The 27,107-nt window shown below is 43.3% G+C and overlaps 1 protein-coding gene across 3 annotated transcripts in view; it reads right to left on the reverse strand.

Moving 5' to 3' along the window:
* Positions 1–26,550, reverse strand: part of LOC138749742 (coronin-6-like) — a 184,357-nt gene extending 157,807 nt beyond the window's left edge. Inside the window, exon 1 of one of the 3 annotated variants that reach the window (XM_069911543.1) lies at positions 26,253–26,330. The gene's annotated coding sequence lies outside the window, so the exon portion shown is untranslated. Of the gene's footprint in view, positions 1–26,252 lie in introns of all 3 variants that reach the window. The other 2 variants (XM_069911542.1, XM_069911546.1) reach the window with 2 other exon arrangements.
* Between the last annotated feature and the right edge of the window lie 557 nt (positions 26,551–27,107).

Consider the following 27,107-nt stretch of genomic DNA (forward strand, 5'->3'; position numbering starts at 1 on the left):
ATTGGAATTGTTCGATTTTTAATACTGTGGCAAACTCAAAAGTTTGAACTGCTTTCCTGTAAAGACATATGAATATTTTCAGCAAGATCTGTTTCGGAAGGAGCTCCAAGCCATTGATCCTAACATCCCAGCTTCTAAGCTTTGAGCTTCAGAGAGCTGCATTCTACTGACAATTTATAATAATGTTTCTGTCACCATCCTCAGATCCTGATCTTGCACAGATATTTCTGGGACAATTTTGCCTCAGAAAGGATGTGATAGATGGTACCGCATGGAAATGGAAAAAAATCTGCACCCTCTGGAGTTGCCGAAGAAGACCACAAGGTTAATGCCGAATTTCAAAAAGACTAAAGACCATCCAGTCTTTAAGCAGGATTGTGAAATATATTAAAATAGTAAAAACTCCACAGCATTGAAGGAACTCAGCTGGTCTCACGGCAGGTAAAGATAGCATTTCTGTGTGTGTTTTTACTACAAACACAGGCTCTGCAGATCTTCACTCCTTGTTAAAATAAATACATCTTCACTGTTGTTTGAGCAAATGTTAAGGGCCCACCTCACAACCCGTCAACACTGCTCTCCTCTCCTTGCCCACATTCTGCTCAAGACTCCAAGAAATTAAGCAGCAATTATATATCTTTGGCTTGACTTCGCAGACGAAGATTTATGGAGGGGTAAATGTCCACGTCAGCTGCAGGCTCGTTTGTGGCTGATAAGTCCGATGCGGGACAGGCAGACACGGTTGCAGCGGAAAATTGGTTGGTTGGGGTTGGGTGTTGGGTTTTTCCTCCTTTGCCTTTTGTCAGTGAGGTGGGCTCTGCGGTCTTCTTCAAAGGAGGTTGCTGCCCGCCGAACTGTGAGGCGCCAAGATGCACGATTTGAGGCGATATCAGCCCACTGGCGGTGGTCAATGTGGCAGGCACCAAGAGATTTCTTTAGGCAGTCCTTGTACCTTTTCTTTGGTGCACCTCTGTCACGGTGGCCAGTGGAGAGCTCGCCATATAACACGATCTTGGGAAGGCGATGGTCCTCCATTTTGGAGACGTGACCCACCCAGCGCAGCTGGATCTTCAGCAGCGTGGAACCATATAACAATTACAGCACAGAAACTGGCCAGTTCGGCCATTCTAGTCCATGCTGAGCACCTCTCTGTACTGCAACATTGATTAGATGGGAGTACTGCCCATTTACTAAGGGGGTAACCAAATACAAATCCCAACAGCAAAGCCTAATGCAACTAGAAGTTAAGCAAGAAGTTAACACTATTTTGTTTTGATTGGGGTAATTAATGAAACTGTAAACTCAGGAACCATAATCCAAAACATATACAACCAATGCAGCTGGATTGTAAAGGAGTTAATAAGAGCTTGACTGAATTGTGGGCAAGTTTAACCATGGCATCATATTCTTGTAAACAGAATAATAGTTGGGTTGTTAGTAGCTATTTTCAGACTGAGTATTTTTTTGCTGCTTGAAAATAGATCGAGAATTATGTTTTCTTTAATTTGAACAGAAGCAGATAGCTGGATGGCGATCAGCTGGGTTGCTTGTGGTTGGTTTTATTAGCCTGGGCAAGAGTTGAAAACAGTCTGTATTATAATTTTCTCAGACTGAGATAAAAACTGCAGTGTATGTTTGGGTATTTATTCTAACCACATTTAAACCAGGAATGTGATGAATCAATGAGAAACATGGGCAACTGTTAAAATAAGTGCATCTTGTTTATCCAACTATGAAACTCATGTATACATATGTTAAGCATGTATGTCACAGATTTACAGGAACCATACCACTAGGGGGTTAAGGCGTTAAGTAGGAAAGGTTTAATTTGTTGAGTAGGTTTGTGTTGGTCAGCACATTGGCCTGCACTGTGCTGCAGTGTTCTATGTTATATACCCATTCATATTCAGTACGCGCAGGCTTTGAATAACTTAGTTCTCGGTACCCATGTTATCAGAGCTGTCCTGTAAATGCCCCAGCAAGCCTTTTAACTGTTAGGAATGGACAGTGAATACTGATCTGGCCTTCATTTCAAGGGGGAATAGAATACAAGAGCTGGAATGTGAAATTGAGGCACTGGTGAGACCTCACTTTGATTACAGTGAACAGTTTTGAGCTACTCATGCAAGAAAAGATGTGGTGATGTTGAAGAAGGTTCAACGGAGGTTGGGGATGTCATTGAAACATTTTGAATGTTCAAATGCATGAACAGAGTAGATGTAGAAAGATTGTTTCCCATGGTGGGAGAGTCTAGAAAAAGAGGGCACAACTTCAGGATTGTAGGGTGTCCATTAAGCACAGGAATTCTTAGCAATTTATTCAAACAGAGGGCGATAAATATTTGGAATTTGTTTCCACAGGCAGTTGTGGAGGCCAGGTCATTGAGTGTATTTAAGACAGAGATTGATTATTTCTTAATTAGCCAGACCATCAAAGGTTATGGGGAGAAGGTCAGGCAGTGGGGCTGAGTGGGAAAATGGATCAGCTCAAGATTAAATGGTGGGGCAGATTCAAGAAAGATAACCTACCCATGCACTCCTTCCAGATCTTACTCTAGGCTCTGCAATGCTAACCTCACCCTATCAACCTCTCTTCTTCTAACCTCACTGAGCTAGAGGAATGCAGAGATGGGACTGTCAACTCTAGCTGAGGATTTTTTTGTAACTTTTTATTTATTGCACTATGAACCATATCAACAATATATACAAATGTTCTTCATTAAATATACACAGTGACATTTTTTTTTCTTTTTTCAACTCTATAACAGGTTTAAGACAACACTACCCACTTGCTCCAAATTTTATGACAGAAGTCTTGGCATTTATGGAATTTTAAAACAAAATGTAGATATACAGCACAGTAACAGGCCATTGTGGCCCACAAGTCTGTGCCACCCAATTTACACCCAATTAACCTACATCCCCGGTATGTTTTGAATGGTGGGGGAAACCTGAGCCCCAGGGAAGACTCACACAGACATGGGGAGAACGAACAAACTCCTTACAGATAGCACAGGATTTGAACCCCAGTCCCGATCGCTGGCTCTGCTAAGGCATAGCGCTAACTGCTACACTAATTATGCCACCCATATGGTTATAAAAAAAATATAGTGACTACATACTAGGACTACATTTAGGACTTGTTGCTTGAGCAGTTCCCTTAACTGTGATATTAGAATTCAATTATGCTAGCATTGGATATTTAATTTGAGGATAATGTAATCACAGTACCTTATAAAGAAAGCCAGTAATTTGGACTGATCAGATGGGGTTGAGAGAAAAAATACATCAGCCATGATTCAAATGGCAGAACGTACTTGATGGCCCAAATGACTGAATTCTGCTCATGAGTCTTATGGTGTATAGCTCTAACATATTCCATTCCTTTTCTTTGCTGAGATTTATTTTAGAATCACAAGGATTGGGACCGCACATTTTCTGGCTGCCCAAAACCGTCCGCGATCCTAAGTGACAAGGTCAGAATCAGTATTAATTATGAACTTGTCACGAAGCTCGTTGTTTTGCGGCAGTACGACAAAAATAAATAAATAATCCAAGAAAACAGGAGAAAGTGAGGTCGTGTCTGTGGTTCATTGTCCATTCAGAAATCTAATGGTAGAGGGAAGAAACAAGGTCCTGTGCACTTTGTATGCTTGTAATCTCATTATACCAGAATAAGCTCCGGCCATGACAAAAATAACCAAATAACTTTTCTCTAGCTTAGTTAGCTGTTAAATACTCTTTTTGAATATTCACAAAATATAGGGCGGGCAGGGGCCTCATTGACCCAGGTTCGAATCCGACGCTAGCTATAAGGAGTTTGTATATTCTCCCCGTGTCTGGGGGGGTTTCCACCAGATGCTCTGGTTTTCTCCCACCCTCCAAAACATATGGGGATAGAAGATTAATTGGGGTATTGGGCAGCGGGGGCTCATGGGCCTGAAAGGCCTGTCATTGTTCTGTATGTCTACAATAAATTTAAAAACAAAAATATTTTAAAAGAAATAACTTTTTTTTAAAAAATCATGAAAACCCTTCTATTTTTAAAATCTAAAAAATTCTGAAAACCCTTAAAAGCAATCCTGAACATTCAACTGAACTGAACTGCTTCAAACAAGTGACAAACAACCAAATTCTTACTCTTGTTCTCTGTAGCTTTATCTCTACATTAAAAAGAATAGATTTATGTTTCAGTGCCAGATCTGGCCTGAAATATCCATCAGATATGCCAGGGAACTGCAGTCCTGTTGCTCAAATCCAAGCACGAATATTGCAAATTAGCACCCAAGCGCAGAAATGAAAAAGAAAATGCTCCACAATCAGATGCAACAGGAAGGAATCCTGAGGAATCCAGGGAAAAGGAGCCTGCTTGATTGAAAACTCTTCCATGACCTTAACACTTCATATCTTCCATTAATGGCACACCATGCCCACGTAACATCTAAAAAAAATGCACTGCATTGACTCGGCTGGCCTACCGCAACAGCACCTCACATTTCTCTGGGTTCTATCGCTGTGAAGGGCAAGGACATGTGGAAACACTATAACCATCAGGTTCATCACCATCCACTATCTTTTAAACTGCAGCACCTGGGTAGCCCTCCTGGGACCCAGGTGGGAGCAATTACTGGGAGAAAGGTACTGGAAGCATCTTTTAAATTGCAGGGAGATCGACCCATTAAATCATTGACCCGGCAATTTAAAGGAGATCCGCCCCCCACAGTGATGCGTCACGCACTCACTACTGCCAGATGTCCGGATGCTAGCTGCCCAGTGATGCATGCACGTAAGTGCTGGCGTCACCGGAATAAGTGAGTCAGCCATTTTCATTTGCAAATCGCCTGTGGACGTGACCTAGGTAAGTTTAACTGGGTTCCCTCACTACCTTTGAGGTAGGTCAGGGACCTAGTTGGATTTCTACAAGGTTGACCGGGTCAGACCCTTTCTAACTGCCGCGTAACTGGGGTGCTAACCGGGAAAATTGCCCAGTTAACCCCATTTTGCATGGCAGTTTGAAAGGGTCTAATGAGTCCAGGAAATCCAGGAACTCCCTTGTAACGCACTCTATATCTGAAAGTCAACAGAAGCCTAAAGCAAAGGGTCACCATCATTTGCTCATGAGAAATTAAAGAGCAGACACTTACATCAGAAAATATGAGCAGGAGTAGGTCTCTCAATGTGAACACAACTGAACTGCACTGGGCCTCAGTGGATGGCACAGTTAGCGCAATGATGTTACAGTGCCAGTGACCCAGGTTTGAATCCAGCGCTGTCTGCAAGGAGTTTGTCCATTCTCTCTGTGAGTTTTTGCCCACCTTCAAAACATACGGCGGTTGCAGGTTAATTGGTCGTGGGTCAGAAGGACCTGTTACCATAGAACACTACAGCACAAAAAACAAGCCATTCAGCCCTTCTAGTCAGTGCCAAAACATAATTCCGCTAGTCTCACTGGCCATGCTGTACGCCAAAATTAAACAGCCCTCAATTCCTTGATTTATCAGAAATGAATCTAATACCTCTTCTTTAAATAAATCTTGGCCCCCACATGTCCCCCAAAAATAAATGAAATAAAATCCTGATCCTGCCCACCTGCTGAGTATTTCTAGCGTTTTTCCATTTTCATTTTTGATTCACAAAATGTCCCACTTCTTCCCCTCGTTACAATCTCAGACACGATTAGTATGCACAAAGCTGCAGATGAAGACTACAATGAACCTACTGAGCCAGAAAAATAAAATGAATGATGTGATCAATGCCACATTTACTGTCTACGCCAAGAAATAGACTCGGTGAAATTAATAATCGACTGGTCTCCTTATTAATGGAATGAGCTGCGTAAATAATACATACAGAATTACTTTTATAAATTGCAGTAGGGTGGGAGAATGCAAGTTGGAGAGCAAATAGACCTCCATTAACCTTACAGTGCATCACTTACGGTAAATATTAAAGACAATTTTATTCCATGATCAGTGTTTAAATACTGGAAGACAGACTATTCTGTCTGACTTCCTTGTTATGTCAAGGGTAAAGGCTGGTTGGTCCTTACAGAAAGCCAAAATAACAGCCTTGAAATCCTGATTGGGGCAATGAAAAATAAATCCCAGGCTTTTCACTCTGTGGTGGTTAGAGAAAATCAATTCCAATACAAGGTGGCGTGCAGGGTGATAATGGAGGAGGCAAAAAAGCAATGAAGCTTCAGCAGCTGTAGAACATAATCATTACTCCGTGATGTACATGACCCATCCAAATTTTCCTTTTTAGATTGCAAGAGGAAGATTTGGGCTTGAGGTCTTGGATATCAAAAAAAAAGAACAGATGTTTTAAAAGGTGCAAAAAGAACAAAAAAGTGCTAAAAGAAGAAATGTTACCTCTGCTTCTCAGAACAAAAAAATTCCTGAGACATTAACTCTGCTTCTCTTTCTCCAGACATGGTGGATGTCTCAGCACTTTCAGTGTCTATTATTGTCAACAAAATTAAATGATTCAGTGACCTCAAGTATCATTTCACAGACTTTGTTTCACACGATGTATCATTTTTCGTTCTGATGTTGGGATCCCACTGACTATGCCAAATCTGTCATCAAAATTCATCGTTTTGGCGACCTCAAGTATCTTTTACTTTTTAATTTTAAATTTTAGGCATAGAGCACGTTGACAAGCCATTTTGGCCCACGAGTCTGTGCCACCCAATTTACACCCCATTAACCAACACCCATATTTGAACCGGAGCCTCTGGAGAAAACCATGAAGACATGGGGAGAATGTACAAACTCTTTACAGAGAGCATGGGACTCGAACCCTAGTCCAGTCCTAATCGCTGGTGCTGTAAAAACACTGCACTAACTGCTACACTAACCATGCTACATGGTTTCAAACTTTATTTCACATGATCAATCACTTTTCATTTGGATGTTCATATTTCATTTTAATAGTGACCCCGCCAATCTGCATCAAATCTGTCTGCGAAATTAACTGATTCAGCAATCTCAAATATTGATTTTTTTTTACATGAAATGTCATGGAGAGTAGCAACAGTTTACACTGCTCACCAGCTCTGAACTCAACTTCTACAAGTATGTATATTTATACAGAGAGATAAACAAGCTGTTGCAGAAAATAGGCTTATATCAAGGAATAAACCCAGTGAAACCCACATCAAGACCTTTACTACAATTTTTATATTAAAATATTAGTTTTTGTCTAATATGAAGGACTGTTAATAATCACTCTTAGCGTGAACAACCAATGCTAATTCCATTGACAACTGTTAAGGCTTAACTTCAAAATAATATCTCACTGAATAGGTGCTGTATTAAAACAGGCTGTTTGTCAAAGCTGTAGCACGAACTTTCTTTCACAGGGTGACAGAGTCAATCTTCGTAAAATTTCTTCCATCATTATGTGTAAAAGTCTCTTTCAGGACAGGGGCACAAAATGAGTCTGCAAAATCAGTGCCATGTTAAGGCATTGCAGGGCCTGTAGCATTTACTTTAAAGGGGCCTTAAATAGCGCTGCTGAGGGAGAAGTGTTACAGCCAGCACATGAAGTGCTGGCTGGCACATGTACAATGATGGGGAAGCATGACCACGGTGCTCCCCCCCCCCACCCCGAAAGACTTTCTGACAATGACCGTGCATGTCTATTTTGATAAGTTTGAATAGTCTTAATTATCCTTGACAAAATGATGCTAACTTTCTTAGATCACTATATATTCAGTGATTACCAGTGGCATATTTAGGGAACATAGCACCTATGGCAAGCACTGAAATTACACCCCCTCACCACCACCCTGTTAAAACTTAACTGACACATTTCGCATTTACACTGAAATTACACTTACACCAAAACTGCGCCCTCCCTTCCCCTGTTAAAACTTACTCATTTTGTTAAAACAAAATTTACATACGGCGGCAGCAGCTGGTTCAATGCAGGATCAATGGCTGTCTTCGTTACCCATAATCGCCATGCAGCTGGAACCTATACTGCTCATCATTGCTTTTGCAGCCTGCAGCTCCCTGGCACGTAAACGAACGAATCTAGGCATCTGACCGAGGGGCTGAGGTGAGGATTAAATTTTGTTCCGCTAAGGCGCGTTACAATTTTGTTTTCAGCTTTGTGCAGCGGCTGTGAGATACCACCCTGATCGTCTGTGTTAATAACCCCAATTAAAGGTGATAACAGGCTAAAGGTTTAATTGGGGTTATTAACACAGACGATCAGGGTGGCATCTCACAGCCGCTGCACAAAGTTGAAAACAAAAATGTTTCTCCTAATTCATAGTACATAAACGAGGGCACCCTTGAAAGTCCGAGGCCTGTAGTGTTTGCTACTACATTAATCTGGCCCTGTGCAAAACCATCACAAGGAATAATATCAGGCCTTTCTCCAAACAGGCAAGAGTGAAATCCCTCAGCTTGCCCAAGACCCTCAGGTGTTTTGTGAGTGTTCCCTGCTCAAGAAGGAATGGTGTGCAATTCCTCATTTCTCACTGAATTTTAATCTCAAACGATGATGCGACGTGCAAAGAGGAGAGTGATCCAACTCCAGTAATTGCATATAATTAGCAGACTATTTTTGCACACATTTTACAATTTCCTGAATGTTCGGGCTTTCTCCGATAACATTTGTGCCAAGGAAAAGACAGAATATTAAATGGAGATCATTATACCAGCATGGAAAGATTTCAAGATCAACACAACTGGCCAAAGAAAATAGAAGGCATGCTTTCACAAGATCCGATCCAAGTACAAGATGGGTTTCCACTGCACATATAAGCCCAAGTTCAGCAAAGAAACAAATATTAAATTCAAGAGACTGCAGACACTGGAAATCGGGAACAAAATAAAGCAATCTGCTGGAGGAACTCAGCAATTCTAGCAACATCAGTAGGGTGGGGGGAGGGGGGGTAAGAAATCGTTAACATTTGGGGTCAAAAACCTTCATCAACATTGATTGGGAGAGGGGAGGCAGCCAATTAAAGGAGGAGAGGAAAAAGGAAGCAGCTTGTCGGGCAGTCTTCAACCAAATAGGAACATTGAATTTTCTAATTTTAGGTAACACTCATCTCATCTGTTCTCTCTTACTTCTTGTGATCTCCTCTCCCTCCCTCATATCTTGCCGATAATTCCCGTTACAATCATTTTTACCTTTACTTTAAGATTCCAGCATTGGGAGTCTTTCTCCCACCAGTGGAAAAATTAACTACCACCAAGGTCCCGAGGCTGAGCTTTAGCAAGGTTCCTCCCAGCCTTGCCCCACCCCACCCCCCCACCCCATACTGAATAAAGTGATGTTAAGTTACAATGTCACTTATATTAGGGGTCTCCACAGTGGTTGATATTGACCTCTGGAGGTCAATAGGAATCTCAAAGGGGTTGAAAAATGCCAGAAGGTCGAAAGGATTGATAAACAATGGGGGATTGATTGAACTTTTGGTCAAAAGAATTGTAGAGCCCGAGGTCCCCGATCGTGACAGGAGCATGACGTCCATGCTCCTGCCCAGACCCCCCTCTCTTCCAGGCCCCTAGGCTTAAGCCTATTCAGCCTAATGGATAATCCGCCACTGTCTCCCACCTATGACCTTCCACCAGTTGTCTCCATTTTCACACTCCCCTGGCTCATCTAGGTCCATTCTCCCCTCATCTCCCCTCCTATTCCACTGGCACCTATCAATCACCCATCTCTGTCTCCCAACTCCCTCTCCTTCATCCTTCCCTGGTTCATCAATCTCACTGGTCCTTGTCTCAACATATTCGCTTCCCCCCCCTCCCCCCCCGCCTTTACTGTCTATCTCCACTCAATGATCAGTCTTAATGAAGGGCATTGACTTGAAACATCGCAGATTCCTTTCCCTGTCTCTCCCTCACCACTGTTGAGTAAAACACCAAAGTCAGCAGACACCGCGATTGAAGTTAAAAACAAATAATGCTGGAGAAACTCAGCAGGTCAAACAATGTGCTGCATTTCACAAAGATAACATAACCAATGGCTGACTTTCTCCAGCCGGTTTTTAACCCCTGCCACTGATGTTGCTCACTGATAAGCTGTAATGATTATCTGAGATTTCTACTTTGCTGAGGTTCAGCAATGGGCTAAATCAGTGGTTTTCACACACTAAACTCACATGCCACCTTAAACAATCCCTGTGCCGAAGGTGCTCTCTGATTATTAAGGATTGCTTAAGGTGGTATGTAAGTTTGAAAACCTTTGTTTTTATCGTACCTCATTGACTCGTTATGTGCATGGTTTCAAAACTCCAAAGGAAATGAACCAATGATTATTTTTCTCAAGCAAAATATTTCAGTGACATTTGGGTCTGGAGCAGTGCTTCTCAACCTTCCCTTCCCACTCATGTACCACCTTAAACAATCCCTATCTAATCACAGAGCATTTATGGCATAGGGATTACTTAATGTGGAATGTGAGTGGGGCGGTTTGAAAATCACTGAGCTAAATAGATACCACATATAATTCAAATACAAGATGACAATAAAACACAAAAGGTCCAGGTCTGTTCACTCCATCGACCCCAGGACAGAAACTTCACACTGACCACTGCTCCTGTACACTGAGGCGTCATGCTCACTACTGTTCAGGTACAGAGGGAGCCCACACTGTAACCGGTCCAAGTGCAGAGTTTCCCCACAGACAACGGTCCCTGCCCAGAGGGACTCCACACAGTAACTACCCCAGTATAGAGGGTCCCAGTTGATCCAAGAGGAACTGGCAAAATCTGAGGAATAGTTCAGGGCAGCACCACTCATTGTCAAAATATTGTGTGACAAAATTTCCCATAACATATTTTAAGTCGATGTGCTGTCTTGGGCTTTTCTTTTTAAATCAAATTTTCCGACAGGTTTATGATGGTCCAACCGCGCCACTCGATTATCAAACCAACATTGAGATCAGGCATGTGTGAAACAGGCAATTGCATTGTAGGGACTTCCTATTAAAGGTAAAACACACCAAACGTCAAATGTGAAAGCGTTCAGTGTCCCAGTAAGGAGTCTCTTCTTTGGCTTGGCTTCACGGACGAGATTTATGGAGGGGTAAATGTCCATGTCAGCTGCAGGCTCGTTTGTGGCTGACAAGTCCGATGCGGGACAGGCAGACATGGTTGCAGCGGTTGCAGGGGAAAATTGGTTGGTTGGGGTTGGGTGTTGGGTTTTTCCTCCTTTGTCTTTTGTCAGTGAGGTGGGCTCTGCGGTCTTCTTCAAAGGAGGTTGCTGCCCGCCAAACTGTGAGGCGCCAAGATGCACGGTTTGAGGCGATATCAGCCCACTGGCGGTGGTCAATGTGGCAGGCACCAAGAGATTTCTTTAGACAGTCCTTGTACCTCTTCTTTGGTGCACCTCTGACACGATGGCCAGTGGAGAGCTCGCCATATAACACGATCTTGGGGAGGCGATGGTCCTCCATTCTGGAGATGTGACCTACCCAGCGCAGTTGGATCTTCAACAGCGTGGATTCGATGCTGTCGGCCTCTGCCATCTCGAGTACTTCGATGTTAGGGATGAAGGAGTAGTCCAGTGTGAAAAGCCAAAGCCCCATTCCTATCCTGGGGCAACGAACAACCGATTTACTAGGGATGCAATTGTGAAAGGGGCTACTGTGTGTCCTCCAGCTCAAATCACTTTCTTGCTTTTACTTATCTATTTTGCTCAAAAAATTGTAAGTCACTTATTGGGCTCAAGTAGTGAGAGAAATCTCCATTACCACTTCGACACAAAAGGGTGGATTAAATGTTGCCTTGCAGGTGCGGGGTGATGGAGCCCTCAATCAGGGTAGTCTGTTCCATACTGAGCAGTAAATTGTAGCATGAAGCAAAGTGAGCTCATCTGCCACAATAACATTTACATATAAATAGGAGGGGTGGGAATTAACTGCCTGGCCTTGTATTTTTTCCATACTGGAAAATGCACTTCGACCCCAGCGATAATTGGATTCATTAGCAAGGCGAGTCTGAATCATTATCACAGGACAAAGAAAATTTATGCGAAAATCAATGTACTTCTTCTCAAGGTTCTAGGCAGATGTGAATAATGAGAGTCCTGGTGCATTAGCAGTTTGGGACAGTGATTACTGGCCAACCATTCCATTGTACTCCACACTGTAAATGCAGTTTTCTCCCTCTCCTGAAGGCTTGGATCTAATTTGGAGAGCACCATTCTCACTCTGTTGGACTTGACTTAGTAATGACAGGCTGATTATCTGAAATGTTGCCACTCAGGAAGCTGTTCATTAAAATATTATCTCTTTCACAATTCTGTAATCCTTTGAGCAAGTGCCTGTTCAGGTATATGAGGACCAAGTGAAACACAGAAGACTACAGATGCTGTGATTAGGCCCTTTCATAAATTGCGACTGTAAAGGCGGATATTCTCCAGCCTCACGTCGCTGAACATGTTCATAAATGCTCCGCAAGACGCGGAATCCGATCCTTCCTCAGGCTGGTTGCACAGGTGGAGTGGAGTGTTCCGCCTCACTCCATAAATGTGCTGCCGCTGCAAGCATCTAGCTAGAGGCGGACTGATGACGTCGCGATGATGCCGTCAGCCCGTGAACCAGGACCCAGTCATTGTAGCAGTAAGTGCTGGAGGTCGGAGTCCCTCAGTGTGCCAGAGGGCCAGCGCCGAGCAGAAGAAGGTTCAATGGCTTTCTCCATTACCCATAATCCCCTACGCAGCTGTTTCCCAGAGTGGTTCCAGCTGCATGGGGGATTATGGGTAACGAAGATTGCCATTGCTCACCGTATATGTATGCCATCATGTTGACAGACGGCATTAGTCACCCCATCTCCATCGGCTCCGGAGGACGCAACGAAGCGCCACACTCCATAAAAGCGACGCTGCAGCAGCCTTTTTGGCCTTCCCTATAAAAAGGTAAGTGTACATTTTTCTCCATCGATGGAGCTGGCCTCAAAGTGACACCCCTCTATAAAAACTCAGAAATGCTGGATGAATGTGGCAGATCTCACAGCATCTAAAGGAGGTAAAGGTATATTGCTAAATTTCGGGCCTGAGCCCTATGTCTTTACCCCACTGTGAGCATTGCAAGGCCTGCTGAATTTCTCCAGCATATTTGATACTGAGGACCAAACAGCTGCCTTCTAGGTTGCAATAAGCCCCACAGTTGGAACATTCTCTCCTGCCTCAAAAAAAGCAATGCAAGATCAGATACTAGTTACTGTCATGCAATAAAACAGAAATGTAATATGACATGGAATTGCCTATTGTCTGCCATAAGACAGACAAAGATTCGGCATTAGCATTGCCCGCCGTCCCTTATTGTCAGAGTAAGAGAAGCCAAGGAGAGTCACAGAGTGTCTGTGGCACTGCATTTGTAAGCAAGGTTGTACATAAATGTGCTGCCGCTGCAAGCAGCTAGCTAGAGGCGGACTGATGACGTCGCGATGATGCCGTCAGCCCGTGAACCAGGACCCAGTCATTGTAGCAGTAAGTGCTGGAGGTCGGAGTCCGTCGGCGTGCCGGAGGGCCAGTGCCGGTAAGTTGAGCTGTCTCACAGCACCATAGAACCTTATAGCACAGAAATAGACCCTTTGACCCTTCCAGCCCACGCCAAACTATTATTTTACCTAGTTCCACTGACCTGCAGCCTAGCCATAGCCTCCCATACCCCTCCCATCCATGTATCTTCTAAAATGGTTTCCAAATTCTTTTGAAATGTTTAAATTGAGCCTGCATTCACATCTTCAGCTGGTAGCTCGTTCCACACTCCCACCAATCTCTGTGCGAAGAAGTTCCCACTAATGTTCCTCCTAAACTTTTCCCCTTTCACCCTTAACCAATGTCTTCTCGTTTATATCTCACCTACCCTCACTAGAAAAAGCCTACCTACATTTACTCTGTCTATATCCCTCATAATTTAAATACCTTTATCAAATTTCTCCTCATTCTTCTACGCTGCAGGGAATAAAGTCCTAACCTGTTTAACCTTTCCATGTAACTCAGTTCCTGAAGGCTGTGCAACATCCTAGATAATCTTCCCTGCACTCTTTCAATCTTATTGATAACTTTACTGTAGTTAGGTGATCAAAATTGCACACAATACCAATGTCTTTAATTTTTTTAAATTTAAATTTAGACTTTCAGCCCATTATGTCAAAAGCTCTCTTTACAACCCTACCTACCTGTGACGCCACTTTCAGGGAATTCTATTTCCAGTTCCCTCTGTTCTACTGCACTCCTCAGTGCCTTACCATTTACCATGTATGTCTTTCCAAAATGCAACACCTCACAATTGTCTGCATTAAATTCCACCAGCATCTGGAGACGAATCCTGACCTCCAATGCTGACTGTGTGGACTTCTCCCCATTGCCATGTGGGCTCCCTCCAGGTGCTGCATTCCTTCCTATATCCCAAGACCTGCAGGTTGACAGGTCAATGGTCCACAATTGTCCCAGGGTAGGAATGTGGAGTGAAAAGACAACCGGGACAATTAACAGAGGAACAGACGGCTCTGAGAGTTGGCACAGACTTAGTAGATCAAAACATCTTTGCCAATGTTGTAAGAAAATATGGAAAATGAGGGTTTCATGTTTTTTGAAAAGTTATTTTTGGTCCTGTTCTGCAGAAAAGGACAATTTTAGATATCAGTTGGTGGTAAAAATTGTGTTTTTATTATATATAAAAAAATATTGTTTTGGCTGCAGTTCAATTAGTAAGGACACTAAGAGTCGCTTCATACTCAAAGTTGCCAATTGCTAACTTCACTTCCACAATTCTGGGCCACACCCATTCTCCTCCACCAATTACCCAGTCACGTCACTGGCGAGCTGATTCTATTTCATGCCTAGAAATCAATATGAACATTAGACAGCTCACACACAATTCCCACATTCAAAGGCAGTATTATTAAAGGAAAGCATATGGTTGACATTTTTAAATAATTTCCAAAAGCATTCTTAATTGGGGTAAAAAAGATGTAAATAGTTTTTGTTTTTTTTAAATTAATACCACAAAGAAAATACTTCTCTTGTTTCTGCACCAATAATCTTTTTGCAAAACTAAAGTGACATGAACACTTCCCATCATTTCCTTCTTCACTGATCTTCCCTCGTGAACTGACCCTTATTCCTGACTCGTCATCTCAATTGTCCCAGATTGAATTCTCTCTTCCTCTTCTGAAAACCACATAAAAATGTGAGACTTCCTTAGTGAAAGTGCAAAAATTGCAGATGCCAGAAATCTGAAATAAAGAATGAAAAGGATGGAAACAGCCAATATCAGGCAGCATCTGTAAAAAGAGAAACAGAGCTCACATTTTAACTTGGAGACTGCAAATCAGAACTGATGAATTAATTTTCCATGCTTTCTGCTTCCAACTTCTGATCTTTCAGTGCTTTTGTGGCTGAATCTGAACAAGCGGTTTTGCACAAGGGATCCTGATTTTCAGATTTTACGTTCAGGATAGTTGAATTTCTGTGCATTACTAACAGTGAAAATGTTTGCTTTAAACTGTGTTATTCTGGTACACAAGCAAGAACCAGCTTGCTGGGTTTGCTGTCACTTCCCCATGCTTCAGTAGAAGTCTAACAATGTTTTATGGCCCACCTTCCTGGTGACAAGCAGTATCAGGTCAAGTTTATTATCATCCAATTGCACAAGTACAACCCCACGAAACAGTATCCTCCAGTCCTTGGTGCAAAATATGCCACTGAAACCTCGTGCCCCGCCACTTTTTAAAAAAAATATTGTTACACGTCTGTGCCAGAATGATGCATCCAGGGCAGAAAAAATGCAAAGGATGTAGGAACCGGACAGAAGTCCACCCATCCTGCAGGTGAAGCCTGAAGACCAACATCCCATCTTCAAAACTGCATCGTCACACTTCCTGCCAATCAGTTCAAGGCTGCTTCCCATCGCACCTGCAGGCATGGGGTCAAGAGGCCCACAATCACTACTGAAACCTGCAACTGTGCCAAACTCTCCACATGATGTCACTTCCTGTGCAAATCTAGGCACTTCAATCAAAAAATAATTTGAAGCAAAAAAAAGTCATTAATTTTTAACATCAAACTACCAGGCTTGTTGTTCCTGAACCTGGACATTTCAATAATGCAAGGTAACACCACTGGATCATATATTGTCTTCATAGTAATGCTCTACTCCTTCAGATGCATTTAGAAAATGTTTAAAAATAGCCTGATTTTTCCAGAGGTTCAAGAGCCTTCACTGCAAGCATATTACTACGGCAGACTTGGCTCCAGCAGGCCTGTACTACATCAATGGTCAGAAATAATTGTTGGAAACAAAGATGCAAATCTTAGGACAAGAATAAACTCCAAAGGATTGTTAACTCGGCCTGTGACACCACAGGCACTAGATTCCTCTCCATCGAGGACATCTACAAGAGGCAGTGTCTTAAAAAAGCAGCCTCTATCCTCAAAGACCCCCCATCACCCAGGCCATGCTCTCTTCACTTTGCTATCATCGGAGGAAAAAGTACAGGAGCTTAAAGACAAGCACCTATGCCACATGGACAGCTTCTTCATCGCTGCCATCAGATTCATGAATAATCAATGAACAAAGGCACTGCCTTACTTTTTGTGCACTATTTTTAAAAATTTGTAGTAATGCTGTAAGATGGTTATAATATGAATGTTTGCTGCAGCAAAGCACCAGATTTCATTTTTTGTTTATGACCAGAAATTCTGATTCTGAAGTCTAACAGGGATCTTCTGCTATGGGACAACTCTCATTTTGATCTTGCTTGTTACATCATCCCATGCCATATAATGTACCCTGAGGGAATCTCTCTGGACATCAAAATATCAGTACATTCAATGATAATAAACATTAGAAAAGGAGCTCACTTCAGGAGGAACAATAACAAGGCTAACTTCTGCAATCTTTTTGATTATGTGGCAAACATAGTGAAGGGCTCAGACCCAAAACGTTGGTTCCCTTTGCTTCTCATGGATGTTGCGTGACCTGCCAAGTTTCTCCAGCGCACTTTTGTGTATTGCAAAGTGCCCTGCATGGATTTCATTGTTCATCTTTCTACTCGTGGTCATTTCATTTAAACAATGAAGAAGGAACCCAATATCACATCCATCACCTTCTTTCTTGAGGCAGCTCATGTTCTTCACTGTTAATTTCTCCCTTTCCTCTCCCTCCAATGCAGTTGTCCATCACCTTGAAAATACACATCACAACTCCAGACCGATTAACACTAAACCTAACTGAAATGGCCACATGCATCTTTTTTCCATTCACCACTACGGGGATCAATTAACTAAGAGCCCCATTTCTAAGCCTGTTTCAATGCACAATAATTTAACTGCCATTTTAAGCATGATAAATTGATGGGCAAGTCACTTGAGAAAGGACACTGCATTTCAAACAGTCTCTGCCCCATCATCATCCCCTTGAAGGCAAGATTTATCTAAAAGCAAGCACTTAATGTCCAGATAGGCCATCATTGCCAAACGCTGCAGTAACGTGATAAGAATTTATTGGCTCATGGTATTGTTTAAGCAAGAAAAATTAAGTGAACAGGACAGGAGAACAACACAGCAGGGAGTAAAAAGCAGCTCAATTTAATGTAGCCTATTCCAGTAGATATCTACCAAAATTCCCTGGAGAAGGAAAAGTGTAAATGTTTCCTTGGCCAAATGGAGATTAGAACCATTACTTCACAAGTGAAGCATTCTGATGCTTGAGAACATTAACACATTTCAACAGAATTTTAATTTTTAAACTGCAACATTTCATGAAAAAAAAGCATTGAATATTTTAGCTGATTTGTTTAGATGATTATTTGTTCCAAAATACCACCAAATGGTTGAGAAAGTAAGGGATATTTAGAGCAGAATAGTAATCAATAAAATCTACACCACTGTGTTTACTTTTTTCATACACGGATTACAAAAGGTCAAGTTCATTGAAGAGGCTTGAGGTATTGAAGCACTCAAGTTAAACCAATGTGCCAATCTGAGAGGATTTGCATACAATTTTAAACAGATGCAAAGGGAGTTGTGATAATGTGAAGGTTGTCATAGGTTACAAAAGGATCAGTGTTGGGCGGAAAAGTGGCAGATGGAGTTCAATCCGGATCAGTGTGAGGTGATACATTTTGGAAGATCAAATCTGAAGACCGAGTACAGAGTTAATGGTCAGATACTCATGAGTGTGGAAGAACAGGGGTCCAAATCCATGTATCTCTCAAGGTTGTCATGCAGTTTACTAGGATAGTTAAAGCCTATGGGCTTCTGGGTTTCAGAGTTGGCATCAAGGCAGGACCATCCACGACATTACCCCCACACCCCCCCCCCCCAGGTGAGATGTTGTGCCTTACCATATGCTCGCAGCCATTGCTCGCTGTCAGACCTGACCTCGTCCACGCCACTAGCGTGCGTCAAGCATCACTATCACGTCTAGCATGACGCATGCTAATGACTCTCCCAACAATAAAAGTAGCGCTTTCGTCTGCCATGTCGGAGGGACAGAGGACTATAAAGTTTGTTGGCAGGTAGGAATCACCATCCATCTACACCCCTCCCCCTCCATGAGCGAGTTTACAAGTGTTGCACTGTGCCCACCCCAGTTATGCTAATGCCCCCTCTAACATTTGTTCTGGCGCCAACCGTTGGGGGCTTCATTAGTCAGAGATTGAGTTCAATAGTCGAGAGGTTGCAATTCTACAAATCTCTGGTGAGACCACACTTAGAATATTGTGTTCAGTTCTGGTCACCTCATCATAGGAAGGCTGTGGAACCTAATGGAGAGGGTGCAGAGGATTTTTACCAGGATGTTGCCTGGATTGGAAAATAAGTCTTATGAAGCAAGATTAGCAGAGCAGGGATTTTTCTTTTTTGGAGTGAAGAAGGATGAGAGATGACTTAATAGAGGTCTACAAGATTCTGAGAGGCAGAGATGAGGTGGACAGCAAGTGCCTTTTTCCCAGGCTGGGGACAACAAACATAAGAGGACATCTCTACAAAGTGAAGGGAGGAAAATTTAGGGGAGATATCAGGGGTACATTTTCCTACACAGAAAGTTGCCTGGAATTCCTTGCCAGAGACTGAAACATTAGGGGCATTTAAGAGAGTCTTAGACACAATGATGAAAGACAATAAAGGGTTATGAGGTAGGGAGGGTTTAGTTTTCTTTTGGTATGAATATATAATTCCAGTACAACATCATGAGCTGAAGGGCTATGTGTCAGACAAAGCTGGCATTTTGCAATTTGGCACATTATACTTCTGCACCTTCCAGCTAAACAACTGCTGGTGGGCCAATTCTAGTACTGATGAACGATGTCTCAGTAAGTGATGTCTGTACAAGATGGCATAGAGGGAAGAAAGATTTTTTTAAAAGCTCAACATTTATGGCCAGATTCTTACAGTAAGCTGTGACAGTGCTCATTGTTGGAATCAAGGAAAGTTGCCCACACAACATGCATTCTGCAGAAGAGAACAAAATCACCCCACACCGTTCTTTACAAATAAAAGCTTCTCAGAAATCTGTCTCAAATTTTATTCTGCTAATTGTGAAAATGTTTTTAAATCCTTGCAATTACCTGACAAGATTTGTTTGATAGATGTTCATTCAAAGCTGACCTGAAGTAACATGGTAGGCATTGGTAAAGGGGCAATAGGACCCCCCCCCACCGCAGCCCCCCTATACTTGCTTTGGGCCATTGACCTTTGTAATTGGCTTAACCTTGAAGGCACCAAGCCATTGTTCCCTGTAAATTATCTGGATTGGACCCGACACCCCCCCCTCCAGCCCAGCCCTCCAAAATAGGGCAGCATGTTAGCATAGCGGTTAGCAAAATGTTGTTACAGCACCTGCAATGGCCCCGTTTTACTCACACCCTTCAAAAAATGAACCAGGAGTGTAAGTCAATTGGGTGTAATTAGGAGACGACCTCGTGGCCTGTTGCCATGCTGTATGTCTAAATTTAATTTTTTTTAAAATTGTAGGTCTAAATTGAATTGCCCTCAAGTCCTGACCACTCAACAGAAAAACATGTATAAAAGCAGCAAACTGCACATGATAAATTTGTTCAAATCCCATCTCCAGGAGGAGTACTAAATTTCATTTCTTGTTACTTTAATTTCTTGTTAATTATTGATTAAATAACTGAATAAAATTCATAAGCAGGCAAATTACAACAGGAATATGTAGCCAAATAGGTCCTCAAGGCTTGCTTCATCTAACGAACCCTATGAGCAAGCTTCTATCCCTTTCTCTCTCATGTATTCATCTAGGTTCCTATTAAATAATTCTGTACTATTCCCAATAGTTTCCATTTCTGCATTATAACCAGTGCATGGATAAAGAGGTATTCCAGAACTACTTATTGAATTTATTGGTGACCAACTACTACTTACAACTTATAAATCTGGACTCATCCCATCTTCTCTTCAACTACCCAACAAACACCATCATCTTGAAAACCAGACCACAACCAATGGAGATTGGTAAGAACTTCTCCACACTCTCAATTAGTACCGGAGCACCACAGGCCTGCATTCTTAGCCCCTGCTCTACTCACTTTACACCTATGACTGTGTAACTCAGTATGAAAATAACACCATCAACAAATTTGCTGATCATACCACGGTAGTGGGTTGTATAAAGGGGACGAGTCAGCATAAAAGGACGAAGATTGAAAATTTGGCTGAATGGTACATCAACAACAACCTTGCACTCAATGTCACCAAAACAAAGGAGCTGATTGTTGACTTCAGGAAAGGAAACCCAGTGATCATTGTGGGAAGGTGGGGGGGGGGGGGGGGGGGGGGCGGTGGGAGAGCTGGAGAGGGTGACATATTTCAAGTTTTTGGGAGTCACTATCTCGGAGGATCTTTCCTGCACACACACACACACACACACACACACACACACACACACACACACACACACACACACACACACACACACACACATCATGAAGAAAGCACATCAACGCCTCTACTTCCTCAGGAGTTTGCAGAGGTTTGGCATGACATCCGAAACCCTGGCAAATTTCTACAGAGGTGTGGTGGAAAGTGTGCTGACCAGCTGCACCACAGTCTGGTACGGGGACACCAACACCCCCGAGCGTAAAGCCCCCTCAAAAGGAAGTGAACACAGCCCAGGACATCACAGTCAAAACCCTCCCCACTATTGAGTACATCTACAGAGAACGCTGCCGTTGGAGAGCAGCAGTAATCATCAAAGACCCACTCCACCTAGCTCACGCTCTGTTCTCACAGTTGCCATCAGGAGAGAGGTATCGGTGCCATAAGACTCACACTATCAGGTTCAGGAACAGCTGCCACCCCTCTACCATCAGATTCCTCAATGACAAACTCAATCAGAGACTCATTTAAGGACTTTTACTTGTGCACTTCATTGATTTTCTTTTTGTTTTCTCTATATTGCAGTTTGTTTACATTCATTATCTCTTTACAGTACTTTGCTTCTTTACATGTGTACAGTTTATTTTTTGCACTACCAATTAGTGGTAATTCTGCCACACCCACAGGAAAAAGGAATCTCAGGGTTGTGTGTGATGTCATGTATATTCTCCGACAATAAATCTGAAATAACAGATTACCCTCAGATTTTGGAAATGAAAAGAGGCTCAACTTTTCAATCTTTCCTAATTGGTCCAAATTGCCAGTTCTGTTATTAGTCTATCAAATCTACTCAGACCCTCACCAGTAGCACCATCTTCCCTATACTATTGAAACCAGACCTGTTCATATTCTATATATTTAACATTACTCTTCATTCTGCTCATTTTAGAAATGAACTGTGGTGCACTATTAGCCAGAATCGGACACACACAAGGTAGACTGTACAACAGGCTTTAATCCACAAAGACTTCCACAGAGCCAGGCTGGCTGTGGCTGCAGCAACTCTGTGTGAGGCCTCGGGAAGCCGGCTCAGACTTGTATCCCGGAGGGTGATTGACACCCGACTGGGTGGGGCTTGATCCATTCAGGCCGACTGATTGACAGCCAGCCAGGTGTTGTCCTGTCCCCTTACATTCCTGCAGGTACAGAGGTTGTCCCCTGCAGTAGGCCGGTGGTGTACCACCAAATGAACTCTATTATTGGCTTGCTTCATCCACACATTTCTCTTCTTCCTTATGGATAGGTGTTTGAAAAAGCTTAACGTCAGTAGAAAAATATAACTGGAGTGCCTGAAGGATTCTTCTCTGCTCTAAAATAAAATCTTTATTATTTAGCAAAAAGTGTGTAAAATCTAATTCATTTGCTTTTTTAAGAATGACAAATACATTTAATTTTTAAAAAATTAGATAGTAACAGGTCCTTCTGGCCCACGAGTCCATACTGCCCAATTGCACCCAATTATCCAACTATCCCTGTACATTTTGAAGAGTGGGAACTCGGAAGAAAGCCACAAAGACACAGGGAAAACATACAAACTCATTGAGGACAGCATCGAATTTGAACGTGGGTCACTGGCGCTATGAGAGCGTTGAGCTCATCACTATGCTATCTGTGCCACCTACCTATTAAAAAGAGTTTTAATAATGGGAGAATTACTCTGGGCCTAACCTGCTCTCCACATTCTGAAGAATAACAAGATTTGTGGAAGAAAGCAATAATAATGGAGAAAAAGCACAGTAAGCTCCCACAAACTGCAATATAATGATAGACAATCCGTTTCAATTAGGTTCATTGAGGGATTAGAATCGATCTTGAAGTGAAGGATTACTCTTCTTCAAGATAGTGCAAAGGATTTTTTTTTAATAAACATGGATCCAAAAAGACTGATAAGACCCTCTGATTGATCTCTCACTCAAATGTCTACACTCTGAATTTGTGCTCAAACGTCAGGAATGGGATAGAACTCAACATCAGATATTCATGGCCCCAAGTCTTAACTAGTACAGCACTAAGAACATATTGTTAAAGTGAACAGCTGACAACCCAATTTGAGTTTATCAAAGCACCGCTATGAAAGAATATGCAACAGGGCCCAGGCGCACTGCAGTGGATGACCCTTGCAATCAGGAACCATCCAATGCAGTGAAGGTCGTCATTGTTTCCTTTAGAACAAAGAGGTTTACCGTATTTGGTTATCCAGACTCTATGATCCCGTACCTGATACATGCAGTTACTGCTAAGTTGGTCTTTATATTTGAAAGATACAAAACTTAATTACAGAGAGTAACTTTGCCATGTACTTATGCATGTGATTTAGGGTGATACATTACTGCAATAGAAGTAAACTGCTGCAGTGCTAGAATTGTAACAGAGGAGAACATAAGCAATCATGCCTGTCTGGTACAGCTCTCTCAGGGTCAAACTACAACAGCAAGGTTACAAATGCACTGGTTAAGGTTCAGGCAGTAGCCAGAGAGCATAATGGAACTGCCAGCTAGAATAACATGTTTGTGACAGGAATCACCAACAACAATTTCACTCTTCCCCATACTTTTCTGGCAGAAACAAATGTTCCATGCCCCCATTTAGCCCTTCGCCATTTGATGGTAGTATTCAAACCTTGAATTTGTGCAATTCTCTAGGTTTCCAACATTCAGAGTTGTGACAGAATGCTCTTCAAGTAGCAAATGGTTGACAAATTCAGCAGTCTGTCACTGATTAGAGTGCACCCTTATAAAATTACTGACAAATACAAGGCACCCTCACATCAAATCACTCAGAAAAGAAAACCAGGTAAAAAGGGTGTTTATTTTCAATCATTGCCTTCCAGAGCAGATTATTGAAGTATACGGTGAATACAGATCTATTCTAACCTTTCATAAGAAAAGTTGGGTCAAGAGACTGGGAAAAGACTGATGCATTAATAGAGGACCCTTTAGAATTTATGAAAATGGAGAGAAATTTTCCAAAATTCTTTGTATATTGGCCGCAAAAATTTCTTGGCACCTTACAGGAGCCCTTGAAATTGGGAGGGTAATTTATATGTCTGTATAGAAAAGATTTGATTGATGAGATAGCTATTACCTTTCTTTTTCCTTGTTTTTGAAAATATTAAATCAGGCTTTCCTCTGCTTTTTAAAAAAAAAATCCAATAATCTATTACTGAGAAAGCCACAGTCATATTAATATATTGTACTTAGTAAGTGCCTTTAGGTTTTCAGAATCTTAGGGTCTTTACTGCAAATACAATCAATTATGCTCCTTCTACTGTGAATGAAATTACAATCTCTAAACTCTTGGTATTTTCACAAATCAATTTGCATGATGTAACTTTATTTATAATCTGCTCTAATCAATAATTATCCCTCAAATGAAGTCATTAGGAGCAAATTACAGTGACGGCACATCTTGCTATTTGTGCACGTTCTTGGTTCTGGCATTGCAATGAGGGTGTTGATTCACAAGTACATTATCGCTTTGTGTAATTCTAGTTGCCCTCCAGAGCTTTGGGAATGGTACAAAAGAGATTTATCAGGATGTTGCCTGGATTAGAGAGCACAAGTTACAAGTACCCGTTGAATAAACTTGGGTTGCTTTCTGAGAAGCATCAGAGGTTAAGGGGAGATCTTAATGAGAGGCAGTCAGAATTTTTGTTCCCCAAACTAAAAATGCCAGCTAGTAGAGAATATGCAGTTAAAGTGAGGTGGGGTGGGAGGAATTTAAAGGAGATGTTCAGGCTTTTAGTTTAAAAAAAAACATACTAAGTGGCAGGTGTCTAGAACAGGCTGTAAGGGTAGAAACAGACACAGTAGTCATGCTTACGAGGCTTCTAGATCAGCCATTCGCAACAGGGGTTATACAGTCACCCTGGGGACTACAGCATATTTAAGTGGGGGGGGCCACAGATATTTTTTATGTAGTTAATAGAGGTATGGAAGAAACCAACGAAACTTGACTGCTTCCCAGATACAGGAGAGTCCCTAAGGGGGCCATAGCCAAAAAAGAGGTTGAGTAACACATGAACATGGAGGGAATAGAGGGTTATGGCTCATGTGCAAGCAGCAGAGTTTTAGTTTAACTTGGGCATCATGTTGAGTGCAGACACGTGGCCCAAAAGGACTGTTCTATTATCTGGAAAATAAAAACGCTTTGGGATGTTCTGGAGAGGAGTTTTCAACGTGCAGCCTTGGGCTACAGGCCCAGCGCTTCTGTACCCCACTTGGATCAGTTAGTAGCCATCTCCCTAACCTGACAGCCTTGGCTGTGGCACACTCCACTCTCAGCCAATGGAACAACTCCCAGACCATCTTTTGGATGTTAGAACATGGCACCATACACCTATTTAATAAATCTATGCACACATTCAACAAAGCACAATCCTGCAAAGCCCCCTCGCTCATTTTGTCAGTGTCGGTGACTTCATCGGGCTGCAACTGGGACCCAAACCCTGACTATGGGAGTAGTTGCAATTATGCAGTGATCCTTCCCGATGGCCCTCCCCCGAAGATTCCAACGATGGATGCTCCACTTCGAGTCCCTCGTCGGGGTGTTAACCCAAAAAGAATTCTGAAAGGGCAACGAGGAGTCGGGTGCAGGTGAAATGAGGGTGAATCCCAACACCAAGCTACAGTCACCAATCTGTGTCCCTCGCTTTTCTCGCGTTCATTTCCAAGTGGTATTTAAAGGAGAGGCGGTGGGGTTTAAACGCACCTGCCAAGGGGGGCTCCCTCTCATCCAGAAAGGGGGGGAGAAAGAAGTAAAAGCCCAAGCAGCGATGAGCAGTGATTTTGTGACACGACGTGTGTGGCAGAGATGACGAGAGAGAATGTGTGTGAAAGAGAGAAAGATTTGCCTTTGCCACAGCTGTTCCTCGAAACGACTGACAGCTGGAACTGGCTGCAACTTGCTGTCAGGATGGTTAAGGGAAACCAAGCGCACCGACCCCGAACGCGAAGCGGCGGCGTGGCAAATAGAGCGGGGCCAGAGAAATACCCCCGAAATCTCGGTGGAGTTTCATCATTCTGCACTGAGTGGGATTGATTGAATTACCAGCGCTCAACGATCCACACAAAAGGTCGTCGGTTTCCTAATATAGAGAGAACACCCCCCCCCCCCCCCCCCCCCCCCCTCCACTTCTAGGGCAGGTCCTGTGAGCTGGAGAATTCGGGCAGACGATTTAAACAATCAAACGTTAACAAAACCCCCGAAAGCTGTTAAAAAAAATTCAAATGTGGGTTGAATTATATTGATCTGCAATTACATAGGGTCCAGTGAGAGGTGGGACACTGGATGCGTGCGTCTGAAGAGAGGGCGGGTGAGCAGGGTTCGAGGGGAAGGAGCTTTCAGAGGCAGAGAGGAGAGGAGATGGTGCACTTACCAACGAGGACAGGGCAAGTCGCGATCCGCAGAATGACAAGGAAGCGTTTGGTCCAGGAGCTCTCCCCAGCCGCAAGATCGAGAGAACAAGCGGAAAATGACGAGCGGGCTCGGCTCAAACTGTGTCGGAAGATGAGATATACAGAGGGCGTGAGAGAGCCCGAGGAGAGAGAGAGAGAGAGAGAGGATGTGTGGCACCCAACCTGCTTCAGAAGCAGTAGCTGATCCGCCGAGGCGCAAATCCCTTTAAAACCACCGCCTCGTAACGTCCAAATGTCGGTTTCATATCAAAAGCAAGGCAAATTGGAAGAAAGGGTGGGGGGGGGGGGGGTCGATGGGCTCATGGGACTGCGCGGTGTGGGGTGTTCAGCGGCCGCGGTCGACAAGAGGCTGCAGATCCCGTTCAATGGCCCTGGGATCAATGCCAACGCGTCCCCAAGAGCCCGGGAGAGGAGGGGGGGGGGAGAGAGGAGGGAGGGGGGGGAGAGAGGAGGGAGGGGGGGGAGAGAGGAGGGAGGGGGGGGAGAGAGGAGGAGGAGGGGGAAGAGGGGAGAGAGAGGAGGGGAGGGGGGGGAGAGAGGAGGGAGAGAGGAGGGAAGGGGGGGGAGGGGAGGGAGAGAGGAGGGAGGGGGAGGGAGGGAGGGGAGGGGGGGGGAGAGAGGAGGGAGGGGGGGGGAGAGAGAGGAGGGAGGGAGGGGAGGGAGAGGGGAGGGAGAGGGGAGGGGGGAGGGAGGGGGAGGGGGGGAGGGAGGGAGGGGGAGAGAGGGGGGAGAGGAGAGGAGGGAGGGGGAGAGAGGGGGAAGAGAGGGGGGGAGAGAGAGGGAGGGAGGGGGGAGAGAGGGGGGAGAGAGGGAGG

This window comes from Narcine bancroftii, chromosome 14, assembly GCF_036971445.1.
Source record: "Narcine bancroftii isolate sNarBan1 chromosome 14, sNarBan1.hap1, whole genome shotgun sequence".
NCBI lineage: Eukaryota > Metazoa > Chordata > Chondrichthyes > Torpediniformes > Narcinidae > Narcine > Narcine bancroftii.